Genomic DNA, 21949 nt, shown 5'->3' with positions numbered 1-21949 from the left:
TGTGGTTGGAACATGACGTTTCTACAGTCACAATGGGGGTAACTGAAATATCACAACATTCCTGCATTTGGAGACCGTCCCATTTTTGTTTTCCATCTCAAGAGTACCCTGAGTATTTTGGTCTGAAGGATGTTCCTGTGTTCCTAATACTAAATTACTTCTGAACCCATGGTGCTTCATTGGCACAGTCTTCCCCCTTCAGGCTTTGTAAACTGCTGCACATTATGCGCTCCCTTCCTGGTCTTTCCCACGGTGTTTATTTCCAGAAATGGCAGGCTCCCACTGGCTTTCTACATTCCACTAGGTTTCAGTAATTTCCACTATACTTAAAGCCAGGCACTCCAGTCCTCCCAATTTGCCTTGGAGGCTTCTGGCATTGGCATGGTGGTCCTGGGCACTTTTGTCTGTTTGTTGCGCTGTCATGTTTTTCATGATATGCTTATGGCTTGCTTTCTAAACTTCTTTGCTTGAGCATATTCATCTTGAACGCTCAGGGTGATCCACCTCAGGATGATCTCCAGCTCCTGTCAAGCTCTTCCCCCACAGGTCAGTTTAGGCTTAGGGTTAGCTGTTCTGCCACCATGTTATGTCTTGCATTAGCAGTCTGGCTCAATTGTCTTTCAGGTGGAGCCCGTCCTTCTTATACCAGTCCAGCATAATCTCAAAATGTTTCCCAGTGCCTAATAAATCTGAATACCACTGTCTCATCCATGCATTGAGACTCCTCAGTTGCACCTGTCTATGGCCCTGCATGTGAAATAGGTACCATTTCAGAGCATTTTGGTGATCTTAGGTTCAGCCTTCTACCTAGCAACCTAAATTTGGCTCCCACGAGCTCACAATAGGAGTTAGAGTCGTAGGAGCTGCGTGGGTGACAACCTGGATGTTGTTAGATTTAACAGGGATATGCTTCTCTGAGAAAGAAGTCGGCTTACGTGGAGCAGCCTTCCCCAGACCGGTATCCTCCAGATGGAATTTCAAGCAGCATAAGTCCCAGCTAGCATGGCTGCTGGTCGAGAATGATGGCCATTGTAGCCTGAAATATCCAAGTGGCAATTTCTGAGGTTAGGAAAGCTTGCCATAGAGAGTATAAAATGAAGCTTTTGATGGGGCCAGTTTCCATTCAGCCTAAAGCTGTTCTCAAGGCAGAGGAAGTGGTGGGTGATCAGCTCCATGGGCAGCGCACTCTGTCAGGCTGGATGAAACGGTTAAGCTGAGACATTTTATTCAAAAGAAGGCTGCTAATCTAATATTACTATTAATGATTTCCCAGCTGATTTGCAGCTCTGTATTTTTTTACAAACAAGAGCTTTCCACTTTTGCAGCTGTAAGAATTTCCAAGATCACTGCAACATGTGCACAAGTCGGCTGCTTAGCAACAAGAGTGAATTGCTTTCCGGAGTCAGGATTTAAAGCCTGACTCTCTTGCAGGGAGGAAGAAAGAAAGATGGATGGATGACTACATAGGCAGGCAAATAACTGTGTGTCATATGCTTTAACAAATGTCCATGTTTGCGCTTCTGTGTTCAGAAATACAGGACGGGTCATGAGTAAATTGAGGTGCAAGGAATGCTGTATTGCTAACATGATCATGTTTTTGAAAATGAAGATCGCTCTTCACTATTTTTAGACTCTTCGTGAAAATAATCGCAGTGTTGCTAATGTCGCTTGCTTCAGTGCTTGAAGTCCATGCCATACGCTAGCTTCCTCCAACATGGTGTTTTCCACCTGTTTTGGACGACACTTCTCAGCATTTCTGATCATTGGCTATGCTGACTAAGGCTGATGAACGATGAAGTCCGAAACATCTGGAGGGCACCTGCTTGGAGAAGACGGTCACATGCTGAATCAGCTGTCTGAGGTAAGCCCGTGTGATGCCTGTATTGAGATGGCAGTGCTGAGACACACACAAAGCTACCTGACCATAAAAATAATCTCCAGAGGTCCTTTACTTTGTCCCTCACACCTTCAGAAGTGAGGCAGGAGCTGACTTGTGAAAGATGTCTTTGGAATATCTTCCCCAGGGTTGTCTGATCTTATTTTGTTGACAGATGGAGAGCTTTTTATTTGTCCAACCCATTTAAAATGTCACATTTTTTAGTTTAGTGTGCTGTTCTGTTTTTATGTTGATTTTGCTTCTGGGAGTTTTATTATTCTTGTGGTTTTAGTGCTTTCTTTTTATGATTCATTTTATTTTTGCTATTTTAACTTGTTTTAAGGTGCTCTGGGATCCTTCAGACTGGAACCTATTAAATCGTGGTAATAATAATATTTCCTAAGGCTACCCAATGAATTCCTGACATAGCTGAGACTTGAGCTGGCAAACATCCAGCTCCATAGTTCATGTACAGAACAACATCTCTGAAGTCATAATTGGAAGAGCACTGGATGGTAATTTGATTTTTCCAAATCCCTCTGTAAAGATATAACATGAACAAGAGTTCCAGAACATTGTGTTTTAGTAATACAACAGCCTTTCTGGAGAAGATTAGAAGTATGTAACTTTGTAATCTGTTTAACCCTGCATTGTAATTATGCAGTCATCCGGTAACCTTGGGTAAGTAATGGCTGCCTCTAGGCAGCAAATGATGAATATTACCTTTGCTTTGGTTAGAGTTAATGTAGTGTCATGAATATGGAATGCCCCACTGTGGCATGCTCCTGTTCACACCGAGTTTCCCAAGGGGAACAGTCATCTCCGTGCCTCTTCCAGTGTTAGTTGCTTCAGCACATTGGAAACTGCTTCTTCCAGGTGGCTTCTTCCAAGTCCGGGGTCAAGGGGTCCTCTCTGCACTGGCTGCAGGGAAGCAGCACGGGGGATCAGATGATCTCCAACTTCCCCTTCTGAGCTGAGGAGTGCTCTCTTCAAGCTCAGAAGAATTTTGCAAGCCACACTGTCTTCCTGGGGCCATAGGACTGTTCCCTGTGATGCTAGGCGCTGTTAACATGGAGGAAGGATGACATTATGCATTTTCACTTGAATGCAGCTGTGAAACTGCTATTGTGGATCAGCTCCTAGAAAGAGAACTCACCCATCAGTTCATCCCATGCCCAACGCAGTGTATTTCAGTGTCTGAGGCCGGCACATTTGACTGGAAGCTATGCCAACTGAAATAATATCAGGTGTATGTTCGCTTACATCAAGTATTCTCTAAATATCATGTACCGGAACATCATGGGAAGCTAACTTATACCATCTGACCCAGTATCACTAACACTGAATGGCAGCAGCTCTCTAGGTGTTTAGCTGCCCTACCTGGAAATGCCGAGGAGTTAGCCCGGCAAGAAACTTAGCACCTTCCACATACACGGCAGGGGCTCCACCACTGGACTGCGGTTCTTCCTCTGCTTCTGTCCCACTGCAGCCAGTGGAACTTCCTTTTCAGGACGGTGCTACCTGCTTTATCCCAGTTTCTGTTGAAGGACATCTCCTATGTGCATGGAAAGCTGCAAAATTACATGCTGGTAATCTGATAGAACCAGATTAATCAATTTACTGAGTGGGATTAGGGCACATCCAGTGCAAGTTTAGATGGAGAAAAAACCCTTGTATGACCTTGCCAGGCAGCAAGCCTATGCTAGAGATGCTGGGAGTGGTAGGTGCTTTCCAGGATAACTCCTTAATTGATTTTTCCGCTCCAATAAATCAGAACCCTCACAGGAGATTCAGTTCGCAGGACTCTGAATTCGTGTTTTGCCTTAAACTGAGTCAGTATTTCTGCTGAGCTGTTTGGATCAGGCAAGGTCCCTGTCCAGCCCTCCCTGGAGATGTTGGGCGAATGGATTGGGGGCCTTTCCCATGAAAATGCACTCTCTGCCCCTAGGCTCCAGCCTTTGTCTAGCTGTCGCCACCTACATTTCTGGGGAGTGATGCATAGCTGGTCACCTAATGCCCCAACTAAACCCAACGGTAGCAGCCTATTCAGAGGAAAGTGTCTCTAAAAATTACAAGGTCAAATGATTTCTATCCAGATATTTAGGTTTAACTGGATTATCAGGGTTAGTGCTGGACCTCTCTTATTCCCAAATCAGGCTTTTGTTACAGATTGATAACAAGGAGCAGCAGTAGGAGGAAAATAACTTTTGGCCAAAACACTGAAACAACGGATGTTTAAAAACTGCACTTTTGGGCTTAGCGCATAATGTCAAAGGCAGAAATTTTATATTTTTTGTGAGTTCTCTTACACACACACACACACACACACACACACAGAGAGAGAGAGAGAGAGAGAGAGAGAGAGAGAGAGAGAGAGAGAGAGAAGGGGGTATTAGTTTTTTTACATCGTATCTGGCAACAGATTTTAGAGCATTGTTGCAAAAGTTACTTGTTAAATACACAGCACAGACCAGGAGGCCGCTTCAGCAACTTCTGTTACAGATTCATACACTGTCAGTAAGAAGTCTAGCTAGCATTCTGCAGAAGGTGGAATCGGGCAGTGGCCGACTGAAAGCAAATCTCCCATTTAATTGGAATCAGTTCCGCCTCTCCAGCATGAATGTTTTCCTTGTCATAACCTTCCATGGTAAGATTGTATCTTGCAGCAGGGGTGTCTTGACTCATTACCTCCACTAACGGGCCTTTTTTTAAATAAGCCAATTGACTTTACTGATTAGGTCTGTACTGAGTAGCCCCTGCAGAATCAGAGCCTGTACCAGATCAGGAAAAAGATTTGCTGCAATTCATTGGATGAGGTTTATATTTAGTTTACTCTGCTGGGGATGGGGATGGGGGGGAGCAAGGGAAATATTATCCAGGTTGCATTTCCCTGTTATAATGTGCCCAGCTATTTAACATGGCAGACCCTGGATATCAGGGGTAGGGTTTGGTACTGAACAGGTCTGGGGATCAGCCCCCTGCCCTGCAAAAAACGCGCAAATTTGCTAATTTACATGTGCTAGAAAGAGAGAGAGAGAGAGAGAATTACTGTCTCCCAAAGGCACCTCTATTGGTAAAAGTGGATGCTTGGACAATACAGAGGAGAACATTTAATTTGGGGAGGGGGCGATCTCAGGCCCAAATGTGGATGGTGGCAGCAGGAGGTAAAGCACCTGTGGATATCAGCTATGTCCCTACCTGGAGGAGGGTTGCCTAGCAACAGTAACACATGCATTGGTTACTTCCCGGTTGAATTTCTGTAACGCGCTTTACGTGGGGCTGCCCTTGAAGACAGTCCGGATACTTCAGATGGTACAAAACAGAGCTGCCAGGATGCTGTCGGGGACTGGGTGTTATTCTCATATAACCCCAGTCCTTAATCAGCTCCATTGGCTTCCCTTCGAAGTCCGGGCTCAATTCAAGGTGCTGGTTATCACCTATAAAGCCCTAAGCGGCTTGGGACCAGGATACCTAAAGGAACTCCTTTTTCTCTATTTGCCCTCCTGCCCCTTGCGATCAGCAGCAGAAGCCCTCCTCTGGGAACCTTCTGTGAAAGATGTTAGGAGACAGAGTACCTGGAGGAGGGCCTTCTCTGTGGTGGCGCCCCGACTATGGAATGCGCTCCCCAGAGAGGTCCGCCTGGCGCCGTCATTATATATTTTTCAGCGCCAGGTTAAGACCTTTTTATTTAATCAATATTTGAATATGTATTAGTAGTAACTGGATTTTATTGTTTGTATTTTATTAACTACAGCCAGTGTGGAATAGTCTATTTATTTATTTTATTCTGATTTATGTTGTAAGCCGTCCAGAGACGCAAGTAATGGATGGCATACAAATTTGATAGATAGATAGATAGATAGATAGATAGATAGATAGATAGATAGATACAAAGCCTGATGATCCTGGTGGATCAGATGCTCTTCAGCGCCCCAGCAAGGACCCATGGACAGCAGGGCCATGGAGCAGATGGCCTCCTAGAATTCCAAATGAAAATTTCAAGGCTCTAGTCCCAATGGCCAGCCCCCACTTCCTCCTCAGCCAGAAAGGGCCCTGAACATTGTATTCATCTGGGAGGTATTTAACATGGGTTGAGTTCCAGAATATTGATGATGATGTTTTATGTACTTTATTGGTTGATGTTTTATAGATTTATGTATTTAAAGCATTTGTATACTGTTTGATTAGCATAATGTTCTCAAAAATGTTTACAAAATGTAATTAAAATATACAAAATACAACATTTTAAACAATTTAAAAGACTTGCCTGCCATAAAACATCTCTATACAATAACATTTAGCAGGCATATACAACAATAATGAACAATTGAATCGTATATTTATATGATTCAATAAATAATAACAACTAATCCACATGGACCAAACAATTTAAAAGCCAATATAAAACCAGAGGATCAACTATTAAAATGGCAGGAAAACAGACTTTTTAACCTGGCTTTGGAATATGTATAGCATTGGCAGCAAGCATATTTCCATGGGAAGCTGATTCCACAGGCTGGGTGCCACAGCCAAGAAGGTTTTTCCCCTCATAGTCACCCACTTTAGTTATTGAGTTATTCTGTTTTCCATGTTCTTTGAATGACAAAAAAACAAGATAAAAACAAATGAACAAGTGGCATCTTTGACAGAACAGGAGTAAGTCCCACAGAGCTTCTTCTGCATAGATGTATATTTGAGTGGACTGCACAAGAGTTTTGGGAGATACTCTGTAGATTCTGCTGTACACTGATAGTGCTGCTCTATTAGTGCTGCCTAAATACTCTATAGGTGTCTGTAAAACATTATTGCAAGGCTAGCAAGCAAACTGATACTGCAGGGCTTGGAAGCACAGATCAGGCAAAGATGAGAGTGACATCCAGGACAGTCACACGCCGAAACAGATGACGATTGAAGTGACTGTGTATTAAAGTTCAAGTAATTGAAAGTTACACAGCATATATAAAATGTTGCTTTCCATTCCACTTCTTTTCCCCATTTAACGTCCCACTGTGGTGTGGCCAGCAAATGGTGTGGAGCAGACCAGTGGAGGAGATGAGCCCGTACAAAGAGGCACTGGATCAGCTCTCTGTGCTGTGGGGCAAAGAAGCCAGGATCACCAGAGACAGCTAGCAGCTTTTGCCCACAGAGGGGGGGAAATTGGGGTTGCAAATCCAAGTGTGTATCAAGAATAACTATGACGTGTTAGGAAAAGTGCCTTGTCCATTGCTTCAGCCTCTACTTTATCTGTCCCGAAGTATGTCCTTTACTTTTCTGTATAAATGAATGTACGTATGCCTTTCATTCTCATGGGAGCGCAAAAAGCAATATATGGGGATTTTAACTTTGGGGAGCAGGAAGATTTGGTCTTTGAGCCTGGATAGCATAGGCTCTACTGAGTGGGACCTAGAAATTTTCCTTCGGGCTAATTTTTACTTTAGGGACCATCTCAAGGAAGTTTGATTTGTAATTTCTGAATCCACCTCAGCTACATATCAAGGGACTGTTGGGGACATTTTCTCATGTTATGCTGAATTTATGGAGGCGAATAGGCGTGATCCCACACTGACTTTATTGCCCCCTTCTAGGCATTCTGCTTATTATGTGCATGGATTATGCTGTAGGCATGTAAGATCCAGGCTTACACAAAGCTGAATAAGTAGAGATGGAAGATGCTATTACACTCAACCTCCCGCCACATATTTGACATAACATGCCAAAATGAAATTTGCTTATTAAATGCAATATTCATATATTCTGTCCCTCACTGCATACTATTATTGAAGAGAGGATTTAGAAGCTTAGTCCCGGCTGGCTGAAACCAACTGATTACTTTCCTACAATTAGCTGTGTTTCCAAATTTCTGTCAGGACAGTGTGTGGGCACTGACCAAGCACTTATCTGAACACACATCTGAAATGAGGGGAGGGTGATTCCAGGTACAGTAATGTGGTTTCCTGAGAAGCTCAGCATAGCTCCTCTTCTCCTCTCCTCTCCTCTCCTCTCCTCTCCTCTCCTCTCCTCTCCATGCCTGGATGTATATTTCTCTCTGCGTTTTACCCCAGCACTGGGATTAATGCAAGCAGATGGGTTGCAAAATACAATTAGGTTTCTAGACACTTGGATAATATAATAACATATAATCAACTCATATAAACCAATTAAATGGACTTGAAAATAGAAAAAAAAAAACGGTTAGGGGCTCTGAACAGCAGAGAAGCCTGAACCTCACAATAAATAAATAATCGTAATCATAAGATAATGCTGGGAACAATAGATGGCAAAAGAAGAAGGGGACAGGAGAGAATGAGGTGGCTAGATGGAGTCACTGAAGCAGTTCGTGTGAGCTTGAGTGGACTCGGGATCAACCCTGGGTGCTCTTTAGAAGGCCAGATACTGAAGATGAAACTCAAATACTTTGGCCACCTAATGAGAAGGAAGGACTCCCTGGAGAAGAGCCTAATGCTGGGAACAATAGATGGCAAAAGAAGGAGGGGACGGCAGAGGATGAGTTGGCTAGATGGAGTCACTGAAGCAGTTGGTGTGAGCTTAGGTGGACTCCGGGGGATGGTGGAGGACAGGAAGGCCTGGAGGAATGTTGTCCATGGGGTCGCAATGGGTCGGACATGACTTTGCAACTAACAACAACAACAAATCATAAGATGGCTCGTGTTATGATATTGTATGCTGCCCGGTAAGCAGTGGTATATAAACATATAGAATGAAAATAAGGTGGCTTTAGACATTAGTTGAATAGAAGGAAGGATAAGCAAATACAAATAGGCAGCAAGTTCTGTACTCCAGAACACAGATAATCTGCTTCTGCAAATTAGATCATTCCTGCAAACCATGGCAAGCAATCTAGATGTTGAAGTTAGTGTTGTTTTATGTAATTAATTCTTTGCTAGCCAAGTACCTGAAATGTGCACAAATTTTCCAGTTGTTGCTTGTTTCAGTTTAAATGTATCGAAACATTTTGGTTGCTATTTGAAATCTGTAGCGGCAGCCATCCGCCCTCACTATCCTACCCACATCCATAAGATCTAGTAAGGGAGAGAAAGAAAAGGACAGCAGTCGTGTGTGTGTGTGTGTGTGTGTGTGTGTGTGTGTGTGTGTGTGTGTGTGGGAGGAGGTGAAATAAAATTTGAAAGATACATCCCAAGCTGTGTGCGCTGCAGGAGGGTAGGTTCTTCGACTAAGTTACAGTAGAGGACACGCCAATCACTGAATTCCATTTACAATGAACATAGATGTCCGAGCCTGTGATTGCCTGTATCATCTTGCTTCTGTCGGCCATGAACCTTTTGCCCGTCGCTGCAGCCTGAGACATGCTAGACAGGGGCTAGAGTGGTGCCATCCAGAGTGCAGAGCACTTGGTAGTCAGAAATGCATGCAGAAGCCATGAGGGCAGAGCTCCGAGCTGATATCAGGGTTAATCTGATCACGACTCAACAGATGATCTCCAAAGCAGCCTCACAATACAACATCCCTGCTCTCTTCCCCACTGGCAACAATGCCTGATTCAATACCTGGCAAACTTTGCAGATGGTAGCAGGCTATAATTGCTATGAAGTCTGGCACTCTATTAGAGTCATTACGTGCAGGACATTGTAAAATGAATCCTGTTAAAATCACAGCTGCGGGGAATACACAACTGGCAACAAAGTCACTGGCCCTTATTAGACAAAGAACTTGGCCGGTTCATCATTGATCATTGTTTTAGCTTTGATGGTGCCCCACTTGGCTTAAGAACATACCTTAGACCCCTTTTTCTTCCTTACACATGCCAAATATTGGATCTGGTGAAGTCAGCTCTAGTCCATGAAAGCTTATGACACAATCACTGGGATTTGTGACACAGCAACCCCTGATGGGTTGTCGTACTATAGAAACCCAGTCTGATTCCCATACAGTGTTTTGTTGGAGGGCGACAAGTCACCCTGACAATAGATGTGTTGATGTAGGAGTTGCTGTGCCAACAATGCATTATTGTGTTGTCCAGACCTGGGCAACTGAACCTGTCACGGGTACCAGTAACTAAGTCACTCAGCAATGGTGGCAATAACCCCTTGCTGCTGTGGTCAGATTTGCACTGGCACCTGCAAATTCCAGCAACCCCAAATTGCAAGAAACGTAAATGCATAGTTAAATATAAGCATGGTTTTCTTCCCCACCCCCAAGAAGTTTTCAGCCCTTTCTAAATCCCACTTTAATCATGGGAGTTTACTTTTGACAGCTTTCAAGAGTACCTGCATCTATAAAAGTGGAGGTTCACATTTTTGCATGCTCTCAGGGTGGTAGTATTTGGAAACAAGTACAAAAAGTGAGGGAATCCTTAGGACATATGGGTCAAAACAGAAACAAGGGGTTTCTGTTTGGGTTTGCCCAAAAGGGGTGAATGAGTTCCTAACACACTTTTGTGTGCTAAGATCACTCTTGCTTTTGTTACATTTGACAGCTTGCTGATCCTGCACCCACTCAACACCAGACGCTTGCAGTTCTGCAAGTTCCTGCAAAAATAAATATTTTTGCAAAGTTCTGCAAAAACTAGGAAGGAAAAAGCATTAAAATGTTGGCAACAATGCCAGCCCCCCCTAGGTGCCACTGGAACACTTTGAAGCAACTGTCTGCGCTTGTCAGAATGGGAATTATACAAGCCAGCTTGACAGCCAGATTTCATGATCTGCAGGAAAAAATGGGGGCAGCAAGGAGTGGGTAGACAACTCAGTCCCCTTGAAGTTCCCCGAGATAGTCACCAACAACCTACAGGGAGCCAGATAGTCTGTTGGGTGCACTGCACATTGCTCACACAACATCCACCCACCAAGGATTATTGGCTGGAGAGGTTGGCATGATAGGCGAACTCGCCCAGTAAATCTTTGGATGTTAAAGTGCCTTTGTTGTTTTTGCTGTAGAATCAAAAATCCGCTATACCTACTTCTGAGTAGAGATGCTCTGTTAGGCTGCAATCCTGTACATGCTTACAGAAATAAATGCACTTAGGGTTGTGTTCTTGCATGGCTACCCCTCTGGTGGCAATGCCATTCTGTTACTGTATGTATTTAAAAAAATATTTATGTGACAAAAACATATTTAACACTCTAAACATATGTATGTCTATTGAATTTGAGCTAAACAAGCTGTGGAATTAAGTAAACAAGTTGTGGAATTAAGCCTTACAGCACGATCCTGTGCAGATTTACCGAGAAGAAAGTTTAGCCATTTGACTTTTACAATGCTTGATACACAAAGAATTCTGGAAGGGTTTCACACTACATACACACATTCAGACATGTGGTTTTATAGTGCACTGTGCGCGCGCGCATGTATAAATAACGGTATAAAGCATGATAAAAACAAAAACAATAAAAACAAGTTCTGGGAATTCTGTTTGCAATTAAATATCCATAGGGCAGCTGTAAGCAACATCCTGCATACATGGAAATAACATAAAATAAAGGTGAATGATTTTATATTTTGCATACCTTGTAGCAAGATGGTTTGGTTAAAGAACTAAAGGTTGGCATGGGGGAGGGTGATGCTACTTGTCTCTGACTGGTAGGGGGAGAATGCCCACTGGATTACCAGCAGAGCAACATCCTTTCATTGGCGCTGTGCAGATATTTAATAGTTGTTTGTGTACATGCACACATGAAAAGGCATGTTCTGATTCAGAGATTTGTGCTGTTTCGTGCTTTTCCTGGGCAGTTTTGTTATTAGTTATTGACAAAAGACTGGAGTAAAACCTTTTCATGGCATGCATCACTGATAACAACAAAACATAAGGGTGCTCTGGGAAAGCCTGCAATCCACATTGAACATACAGCTTTGCAAATGAAATGCTTGTTTGTGAAATTTCCTTTGGTGATTAGAATAGCTTCTGGGTAACCGAGCTGAGATGTGTTTGTCATCTGGAAGACAGCTGCTTCTTTCCCCCTCCACCCACAGGTCGCCATGTGCCTCAAACGGTACAAGCTGGAGTAGAGAGGAAGGCTGCGGACACTGTGTGTTTATATGCACATGTATGCAACATATATGTATGCTATGTGTGGACATGTAACCAGAATACCCGACCTTACTGCAAGGCTACCCATCACTGTTTACTTTCACTAATGCTCTTCATTGATTTTTCTTCCAGATTTTCATATTTCCATAAAATACATAGTCCCTTAGAAGTTTGATCTGTCCGCTGTTGCTTTTATTATACTTTGAGAGACTGATTTTTATAGTTTGGTAACACAATAACATTTTTCCTAGAAAGACTCCTCAAAATAGGATTTGGGGGTTTGGGAGTGTAACCAAATAAATACAATAATTTCTGAAGCTTTATTTAATTTTTGTCCTTGGGGTTTTCTGAACATGACTTCTGCAAAAGTAGGCATACTTTTGCCATCTAAGAAGAATTGATAATACTACCACCCAGTGGTAGAATTTTAGCAATGCCTGATGTTTATGAACGAATACCGTTGTACTTGGAAGAGGAGGAAAAGGGTGTCAACTTGCATCAGCAGTGTAAACTAGATATGATCCGAGAGATTTACCATTAGGATCCCTGGGTGGGTCGGGGGGTAAACAATCGTTGTAAAAATAACGTATACATCTAGACAAGTCTGCATCATTCCTATTCAGAATTTGCTTTGTGATCATAATTTACTAATGACAGAAATCAATTGTTTTCAGTTGAATATGCAGACATATAATACTTGAGGGTCTGACACCAGATCTGAGCTTTGCTTTATATTATTTCAGGAACTGCAGTAGGATAATCTTACAAATACATTTTGTTAAGAGGTAAGGGACAGTCTAAGTTCTGTTTTCACATCTGCTCAGAAAGAGTTATATAATCCACTTAGAGGACTCTCAAGCCAATATAGTGGAATATAAGTTTAATAATAAATAAATATTCCCAAAAATGGAATTAGGAATTCAGCCTTTATTCAATTAATCCATTAATCTGTTTTTAAAACCATTTGAATCAATTAAAAGGTGCCCAGGAAGGATTACCAAGCTGCATATTTTGAATTTTAATATGCGATAAGGTTGCACTCACATGGTCCCCAGGATCCCAGGTATAAGAGGACAGACTAGATTTGCCCCACGATCTCTCAAAGGGAAGATTCCTTGGGATGCCTTCTCCCAGGCCTCCTGCAAGTGTTGCCTAACATCAGAATAACATGGAAGGCTTAGGAGCTGCATTGTAGGTGGATCAGGGGAAGTTCTTAGCCCCTTAACCTCTGACACTGAAGCGGGGGATCGGGACTGCGTACGACATTAGCCTGAAACAGGAAGGAAGGATGGAGAAAGCTCATCGTTCCTTCTGCCCTGCAGGTACAAGCCGACTGCCTCATTAGATGAGATGGTTCATCCACATTTTGATCTCCCCACAATCCCCCACAAAGATTGTTCTGTTAGTTTCTAAAGAAGCACTCTTTTCTTGCACATAACAGGAATGACTCTTCTAAAGTGATATCTCTACTTGACACTTAAAAGTTTATCATCAGAAAAACAAGTCCACTGCCCCCTTCTTATCTCCCAGTTACACTCTGGAAGTCTGAAGTCTTCCAGAGCAGCTTGGGAAGTGGGGGAAGAACTATTCTACAAGCAGTGTCCATATGCTTTTTGCTGTAGTTTTGCTTATTACATGTAAGTTTTCATAGAAGCCTGGCTAAAACTCGTGGCTGCCTACAGTTTCTTTAATTCAGTAGCAGCCCTAGCTGAAAGTGTACTATGGCTTCCTGGAATAATTTGCAAACTGTTTGGACCCTTCACTTGGATCTCAGTTATTTGCAGACGAAATCTGCTTTTATAAAGCCCAGTAGCTTTGTAGTACAATGAGAATTGTTGACCTTAGAATAACATCCAGAGGAGTATTCATTGTCATCATCCAGACACACTTTTCTTGTTCATCTTTTTTCAGTTACTCATGCATAAATGACTGATGTTTCCCTCATTGTTTTTAAAAATTGAGTCCACTTCATGTATAAGTTCCCTCGACAGATATAAACTCCCGGGGAAATGACACTTCTGCCCTTTTTTTCTACTTCAGTAAAGTCATTTTGACAGAGCCACCACAGATGCAAAAAGGCATCCCTCCACAAGTCTCTTAAACATGTGAGAATTGATCCTATTCCATTAGGACTTTGCATCCTTTGTTGGTAACTGCCGCTGTTCTGTTTCATATTTAATTTATTGTGATTTTGTATTTTGGTTTTCAATTATTATTTATGGCAGTTCATCTGTGTTTTGCGCATTGTCTCAGGTGTGGAAAACAAGCATGACCTAAAGGTGAATTCTAAATTAATTCCTCTGTCTACTTAAAAAATTGTGCTATTCTTAGGCTGCCTCTCCTAATCTCCTTTTTGCTCTTCCATGTCTGCAACAATCACTAGGAGTTGAAATGGTAAAGACCTAATTTTCAGGGATCCCTAGTTGCTTCTTTGTTGACCTTCAGAGTTCTGGAAATTGATAGCCTCAGATTAATACAACACAAAGCCTTTCACATTTATATCATTAGTTTCAGGATAGGCTAGTTAAGAATAAAGCATGAATTTCCATTATCATGTTTAGCACATTAAACAGCCTGACTGCACAGGAATGCAGGCAAAAACATGGGTGATCGATCATTACATTGTCGGGAAGAAAATGTACAATGAGTTTCATTAATCAAGCTAAGTCCAGCAAGAAATAATTTATTCAGGACACAATCCTATGGCCTCCCAACATAGACTGGGGTGGTAGCATAGGATCGTTCGGAGTCCCAGCTCCAAGTTCCTGTCACAAATCGACCCTGGAGAGGAGGAAGAGGAAGCAAGGAAAAGAAGAGGCTGAAGAATCTCCTTTCCTCCCCCTCTGCACCTTGCCATCTGGACAGCCAAAAATGCCCCTCAAGATGAAATGTAGAACAGGAGGCGTGGTGTCAGCGAAGATCCCCACTGCATCTTGCATCATGCAGTGGATGCACAGTCAACTGCTTGGGGAGATGGAGAAGGACCAACGGCAAAGGCGCTTCCCAGTACCATTTTAGATCATTTTGTTTCTACGGAGTCAATGCTTTTGCCCTCATATTTCGGTCTTTTTGCCTGATGGGAAGGCTGCACAAAAGCTAGACTACCCCAAAGGATCGGTGGCCTGGGGAAGCGGGTGGGGAAAGGGGCCGGAAGCATGGCTATCTGGAGACCCCTGGAAGGCAAAACTGCAGCCCCAGCAGGGCCAGATTCTGCCTTCAGGTCGGAGGTACTGTACCCGTGCCATAAAGAATTCCAGTCACCTGTTTACAGCCGCCTTTAAAATAGACTCAAGCAATGCCAATGGCTTGAGTCAAAGAACAGTGCAGCTTGGCCAACAGGAGATCGGGACATTTGCCAGGCCATAGTAGCTTGGAACACATGGAAATGGCAGCACCCGTCCTTACTAGGCAAAAGGAGAAGGTCTTGGTTTGCCACCAAAATCTGGCAGCAGAATACACTGCGGAAGTTCTGCCTCCAGTCACTGTGTTCCCCCTTTGCTTAGCTAATGACCTTGTGCTAATGCTAGTTAATGGTACTGCAGTATCATTAGCACTGGTGCTGTAACAGCAAGGGATACTTCCCTATGTCTTAGGCGTGGCGTGCGGGGAGGAAATTCAACTCTGTGATATGGCCATTATTGTAGTTTTGCTAGCTTTACTCTGCTTGCTCAAGAGCTGGTACAGGCACTTTCTGAGCTGATGATGACATACAGTTGTATTTAAAAACTGAAGTGAATACTTAATCACATAAAGATATGTATTCTTTAATTCTTAATTACATGCCATAATAATGCTGATTACACATAAATGCTTTGCAGCTTTACAAGCATGCTTGGTATCTGTGTCCTACAATAATATTCAAGCGTGATCTATGTATCTCATTGTTCAGGTGTTTGCATGCATGCACATGTATATTCTTTCCTCCTACCCCTTGATAATGAAATACTAACTGTTAAGAAAAAGGTAAGAAAGATAGTGCCTGTTGTTTAGGAATGGACTGTTGTAGCTACCTTTTCAAAAAGGAAGGAATAAATTGCTAATCAAGATATTGATGTCTTCTTGCACCATAAACTGATAAATTATTATAATAAATAAAGGGGGTAAAGCTAAAGAAAAAAGAACTATACATAGCCCAAATACTTCTTCAAGAAAGTGAGTGTGTCAATGTGAAGTTCTTTTTTAAATTATTATTGTGGGTTCTTCTTAGTCATTCATATAGAATGCTTCTCCTGTTGTGGCAGTATCACTTTATTTAGAGTTGGCATTTGTTTTTATTTTGTGTGCACAAACATTGATCCTCTTTTTCATCATGTGAAAATTGAAGTATTGTACTTCACTGGTCATTGCTCGTTCCTTTCTAAAAATAAGCTGAAGGGTTTGTTGTGAGCCTATTGGGGCAACTATGCTAAACCAATATTCATTATGGAAAAACATCAATAGTGTCCCCAGTGGAAGCACATTGATTAGTGGCTTGGGAAGTTCACACTGCGTCACAGTGAATTTTCCACCACCTTTCTGAAGTATATTTAGAAAAGAAAACAATTTTGATGCATCTCTTCGTTTGTGTATTGTAATGTCTATAAATAGACCCACTCAGATTCTGCTTGACAAACAGAGTTTAAATAGCCAATATAAGCTTGTTTATTAATGCAAACAGAGTATGGGGAGGGATCACATGGTTGATTAGAATTGGCAATAAAATTATAACAACCTTTTCAGTAAGGAAGTGATAGACGTCATTTACATCTGTGGCATGAGCTGATTGTGTACGTATATTCTGATGATGATGGTCTGGCATTTATATCTTCCCTTTTTCCCCTTACAAGGAATCCAAGGCAACTGACAAGACTCTCTTCCTCTTCCATTTTATCCTCACAGCAAACTTGGTTGAGAGTCTATGACTGGCCCAAAGTCACTCAGTGAGCTTCCTGGCTGACTGGGGCCTAGAACCCAAACTGCCTGTGTCCCAGTCCAACACTGTAACCACTATGCCACACTGCCTCCTGGAAGTAACTCTTGTTGAGTTCAGTGGGGATTACTCTCAGGTAAGTGGGTATAGGATTACAGCCTAAGATTGCCTTCAGGATAGGCTAGATGGAGCAACAAGGTTTTCAAAGTGAACAAGTTGGGATTTGGCTAAGGTTACCAGCTTGCTCTGATAAGAGTCCTAAGCTTTGTGTGCCTTAGGCAGATGAAGCCTTTCCCAACACAACAGTTCAGTGTGGGAAAAGTCTCACATACTGAATAATATACATCTTATTAGCTGCCAAAGGGAAGACAGCTTTCCGAGAAAGAGAGGGAAGTGGGAAACACGAGGCATAGAGCCAATCTAGAGGGTCGGTGCTCTTCTCTCTACCCCATTATCTGGTTAGGCACTTTATGCCTTTATTTGCTGCCAAATACAGGATCTCTCACTTAAATGAAAATCAGCACCCTTAACATTAAAACATGGTCAGCAAGTGTAAAAATTTGCAATGTCTTCAATTTGTAATTACATGGCCACCGCCAGATGTGGCAAAGGACACGATCCCTAGGTCTTTAAGGCTGCATTCCTACAACAGCTTACCTAGGAACATGCCCAAGTGAACTCATCTATAGGATCGCATTGTAAGTGTTGTGCAGAAGAGAGGATGTGGGTGGTTGCCGTTTTCTGCGATGCCGCAGCAAGCTGCCGGACTAGCCGGAATGGCCCAGTCTCCTGCACAGTTCTTGTGCTTGGCCCTTTTGTAGCCCGGTGGACCCACGGGATGGCCTCCCCGGGCACAGATCTGGGCCTGTTGACAAGTTCCCAATCTGGCTTGGATCATGCGCAGGCAGTGCCCGCTCCAGAGGCTCGCCGGATATCCTCGGTGGCCTCCCCACACAGTGAGTCTTCTTTCTTTCTCACCAGCACGGTCACCGGCTGCTGCTCCTGTGCCTCTTCTTTGTTGCTGGCACCGGTGTGCTCGCCAGGCAGAGAGCCCATCAGCAAGCAGGAAGTGACATCCACTGCTCCCCTCTCTTTGGATGACTTCAGGCAGGTGATCAGACAGTTTGTAGTGGCGATTCTGATCCAGGGGCGCCTTGCTGTAGGCACTCTCAGGTGCCCTGTGTGGAGGCACCAGCTGCATGAGCTGCTGTTGTCATGATTTTTAAAAGCTGTCACATATGTGGTCCCCACGTGAATGCGTTTGTGCACGCAGTGGGGTTGCTTCCACGCCATTCCAGTACTAGGACTGTGGAATGCTTTGCTCAAGGAACAGTGAAACGGCTGCGTTGGCATCTTTCCTCTGGCTGGACAGGAATTCTTTTCTCGAAAATGCAGTTGGAAGTAGTCCCAGGTGTTCAGTACAATTCTTTTAAACCTGTACCAGAATTATTTCCTCCGGGCAAAATCGGCATGTCCTCTTCTACTCCTGCTCCCTAGTTGCTTGAGCAGCTACTGAAAGAGACTTTATTTTATTTCAGAGGTTGAACATGAAAGTTGTTACCTATTTGGGCAATAAAAAGCACTTTTGCTATTGACAGATTACAATTTATCTGATGAACATATGCACCGGCTTCCTTTAAGAGATCTACATCATGAAGTTCTGTTTCTGCACTGTTTCCACCTGGGGCATACATCTGTATGGGAAGCATTGAACACAGGGTGGATAAAAATCAATGGTTTTTTTGTTTAAATTGGATTTTTAAAAATAAAAGGTTTTTTTGAGGAAAAATCTATTTAAAGATAGTTTTCCGTTTAAGACACATTATCACCCAAAGGTTATTCATCTTGAAATAAGGATTAGTTTTTAATTATGTAGTGTGAGGCAGTATATTCATGCAATATTTAAATTTTTTGGTAAATGAATTCCATTAATCCATTCACAATGTCATGCTCTTCCAGAAGTTTCTGTAAGATAATTGGCAATTTTTCCTATCTAGATGATGGACAGATGCTTGGTTTTATAATTCTCAAAACCGTGTCTGCAGAGGTCACATGCCTCTTCTTCACTGCAAAATTGTTATAAACATATAGAGTTGAGAAAAAAGCCATAATCCCATTGTTCCTTTGTAAATCTATGTGCACAGAATCAATCCCTTACCTCTTAAGTGCTATGTTTCAAAAAAAATCAATGAATAGAAGATTGCTGGGAGTGGAAATAGATCTGCACAAGAAGCTAAGTGTGAGGAGGAGGGGCAAGCAGGAAAAATGAAAGTGAGCAGAATACTCCACAAGTTTTTGGATCATTTCATGTATAACTTGAGGTTGATTATATTTTCTTTCCCTGGAGGATGACCATTTGCAGTCTAGAAAGGAGAGCAAAGGGCAAGCAGGTTGTCCTTGGGTGATTGAAAGATGTCTACTTTAGATGGGGTAGAGGAAGGGGCTCCAGAGAGTTCCGTTGGGCCAGACCTGATGGGGTTTGGAAGGTGCTTTGCTTATATCAGACCCATTAAATCGGGAAATTCTCTGCTTTTTTTGTCTGTCTTCAGTACTCATTTATTTGGCATGGCAGAGTTTTAAAACTGTGGTTGGTTGGCTGAACATTTAGGTCATGGGCCATGGCTCAGTGAGACAGCACGTGCTTTAACATGCAGAAGATTCTGGATTCGGTTCCTGGCATCATCAGTTAGCAGGTACAAGAAAGCCTTTGGCCTGCAAAACCTTCAGATTGCTGCTGCCAATCAGAATAGGAAGTCCTAGGCCAGACGGACTGACAGTCTAAACACCAGGCAGCTTAGCATAGTCAGTGTGATTCCCTTTGTGTGGAAAAAGATACCTGAATGTTTTGGGCAGGCAATGCGTGTGTGCAGAATTTAGCAGCAACTCGAGTCCTCCTGCGTCCTTAGAGATATAGCCAGCACTTTGTTTGCCTTGGTTCATTGTGTGACTATAACATGGGATTCTGCCATATTTAACAGCTCAGCCTTGTCTCCTCTTAGGGTACTACGTAATCTTCAGCAGTGTTTTAAACACAGATATTCTGTGCAGGTGGTAGGCTGGAGGGAAATCTTCCATCACCGCTACCCCATTGACGTCATGCCAGAATTACTGCTTGAGCAATAATGCCCAATGAGGCTGCTGGTGAGCTATGCATAAGGGCAAGTATGTCACTGTACTGGCCGGTGGCACTGCTGTGCCTGTCGTTGGCTTTTCATTGTTCGGATCTAATTAGAGAACACAGTAATTCAAAATCAATTCATTTCCTGCTGGTTAGTAACTAATTTGCCATCAGTGTGAATCAAGAGATTATTCCTGCAGGATAGAACTTTATTTAAAGCCACAATTACACCTGAAACCAGCTATGTGAACAGGCAATAAATAACCAGAAAGCAGAAGCTGTCTTTCAGCTACTTAAAACACTTGTTGTTTGTTAGTTGGTTAAGTAAAACAAGAAGTCATGTTTGTTTTTTAAAGCATGCAGATACCAAGGTTATGGGGATGGCAACTAGACCTGAACCCTGTGATTCTGCAAGAAAAGAAATGAACAGAAAAGAAAACTGCTGCACTTGCTATTACAAATGAAAAACAAAGGACCTGTGATTTTCCAGTGAATGAAATCTTTTAAGTTTTCTGAAGCACTGCAGGAAGCATTCCTCTGTGAGGTCATCCAGTGGCACTACTTTCTGTTCAAACTAAGGATCACAACTCTGTAATTTGCCCTGCTCACCTGGTTACAAATCTTTGAACATTATTTGCTGCTGTGCTGCTACTAGAAAATGCCTTTCGCCAAGCCTCAACCCCCAGAGAAGTCTCTAATGCTAACTCCTGTCTGGGACCAAAGATAATCATGGGGATGCTAACAGTGGGTGGAGCTGGAAACAATGCCAGGGGCCATAACATGATCTCCTGATGTCTTCTGGCACATGGAGGGCATGGTGGGGACAGTTTAGCACCCCACTTAAAACTGGTTGCTCACCACTGGTTCAAAGGGCAGCTTAGTCATTCTGATTGGTTCATAAATGTAAATCTTTTTGCATTACTATATGTAGAAGAATAATGACTAGTTTGCAAATACCTGCTTAGGATTTCACAAGTGGCTTTGCATGGGTCTTATGCAATGGCTTACTTAGTTACTGTGAATAACAGTTTCCTCATATCAAACATTTCTTTTGATTTTTCTCAGCTCCAGTAGCCTTCCACACAGGGGGAAGATGGGAAGCACCTGTTTAAAACAAACAAAAAACAAGCACAACTCTTGATTTCCTCCCTCCCCCACCTTGGGGACAAGGAACCAATTCTGCTTTAGGCCAGATCAAGTCCATTAGTTCTAAAGAAAAAATATTTCCTTTACAAGTATGTCTTAATTGGGTGAAGAGTCTGGTTTGGGTGCCCCCTGCTGGATTCTTGCTGAACATCAGAGGGCATCTCCATGTCTAAGGAGGCGCCAATCTTGATGCATTCCTCAGCATGAAGAAAGGGACTTCAGCTGTACTGGGCAGAGTGGCTCTTCCCAGCACTGACTGACTCAGGCACCCGTTTGCACACCATTCACCATCTCCATCAGGATGGCCGGCGAGTGGTTGATGAGCCAGCAGCCTGCGTCCTTGGCACCACGTCTCTCCAGAACCTCCTCCCAGCTCTGGCTGAGTCAGGAGCTTCCTAGCCTATCAGGTAGGCAAACAAATTTGACTGGCTCTGGGGAGAACAGCTCCTCCTGGCACCAGCCACACTGCGCCCCTCCTGCTGCCAACTCACACGTGCACATGCTCTGTCACTGGTCTGTGAGCAGGAATGATGGTACGGATGTCCCTTGAGGGCCGTTCCCCCTCCAAGTTGGGTGGGAAAGCACTGCACTCAGGGGAGCGCCCAGCATTTTTTTCATTCAGGCACCGGGGAGGATCCCTTCAGCAGGGATTCCTCCAGAAGGAGGGGACTGAAGAACAGATTAGGCGCACTGGAAGAGTTTTACCATCCCTGTTTTAGATGGTGCATGCACATGTCACAGGAGGAAATGCTTTGCAAGAGGCAACACTGGTGTGTGAGATAAGAAAATTATTCTTTGCAGATTTTGTTGTTTTTTAAAAAATCCGGCACTTCCTGCAAGGAGCTCGAGGTGTCCTTCGTGGCTATAAACCTGTCCCCATTCTATTGTCAGAAGAAC

The 21949-nt window shown here is 43.1% G+C and overlaps 1 protein-coding gene and 1 long non-coding RNA gene across 2 annotated transcripts in view; one reads left to right on the top strand and one right to left on the bottom strand.

Moving 5' to 3' along the window:
* Positions 1–21949, top strand: part of VSNL1 (visinin like 1) — an 89897-nt gene that overhangs the window by 55686 nt on the left and 12262 nt on the right. The gene's annotated exons all lie outside the window — the stretch shown is intronic.
* Positions 7137–18759, bottom strand: LOC123030864. Its single transcript, XR_006416184.1, has 3 exons — positions 18618–18759; positions 14595–14599; positions 7137–7147 (listed from the first exon to the last, which is right to left on the bottom strand). It is a non-coding gene; the product is annotated as an uncharacterized LOC123030864 (long non-coding RNA).

Source organism: Varanus komodoensis, unplaced genomic scaffold (genome assembly GCF_004798865.1).
Source record: "Varanus komodoensis strain SLA01 unplaced genomic scaffold, ASM479886v1 scaffold47, whole genome shotgun sequence".
NCBI lineage: Eukaryota > Metazoa > Chordata > Lepidosauria > Squamata > Varanidae > Varanus > Varanus komodoensis.
This window is presented reverse-complemented; position numbering and strand designations above follow the sequence as displayed.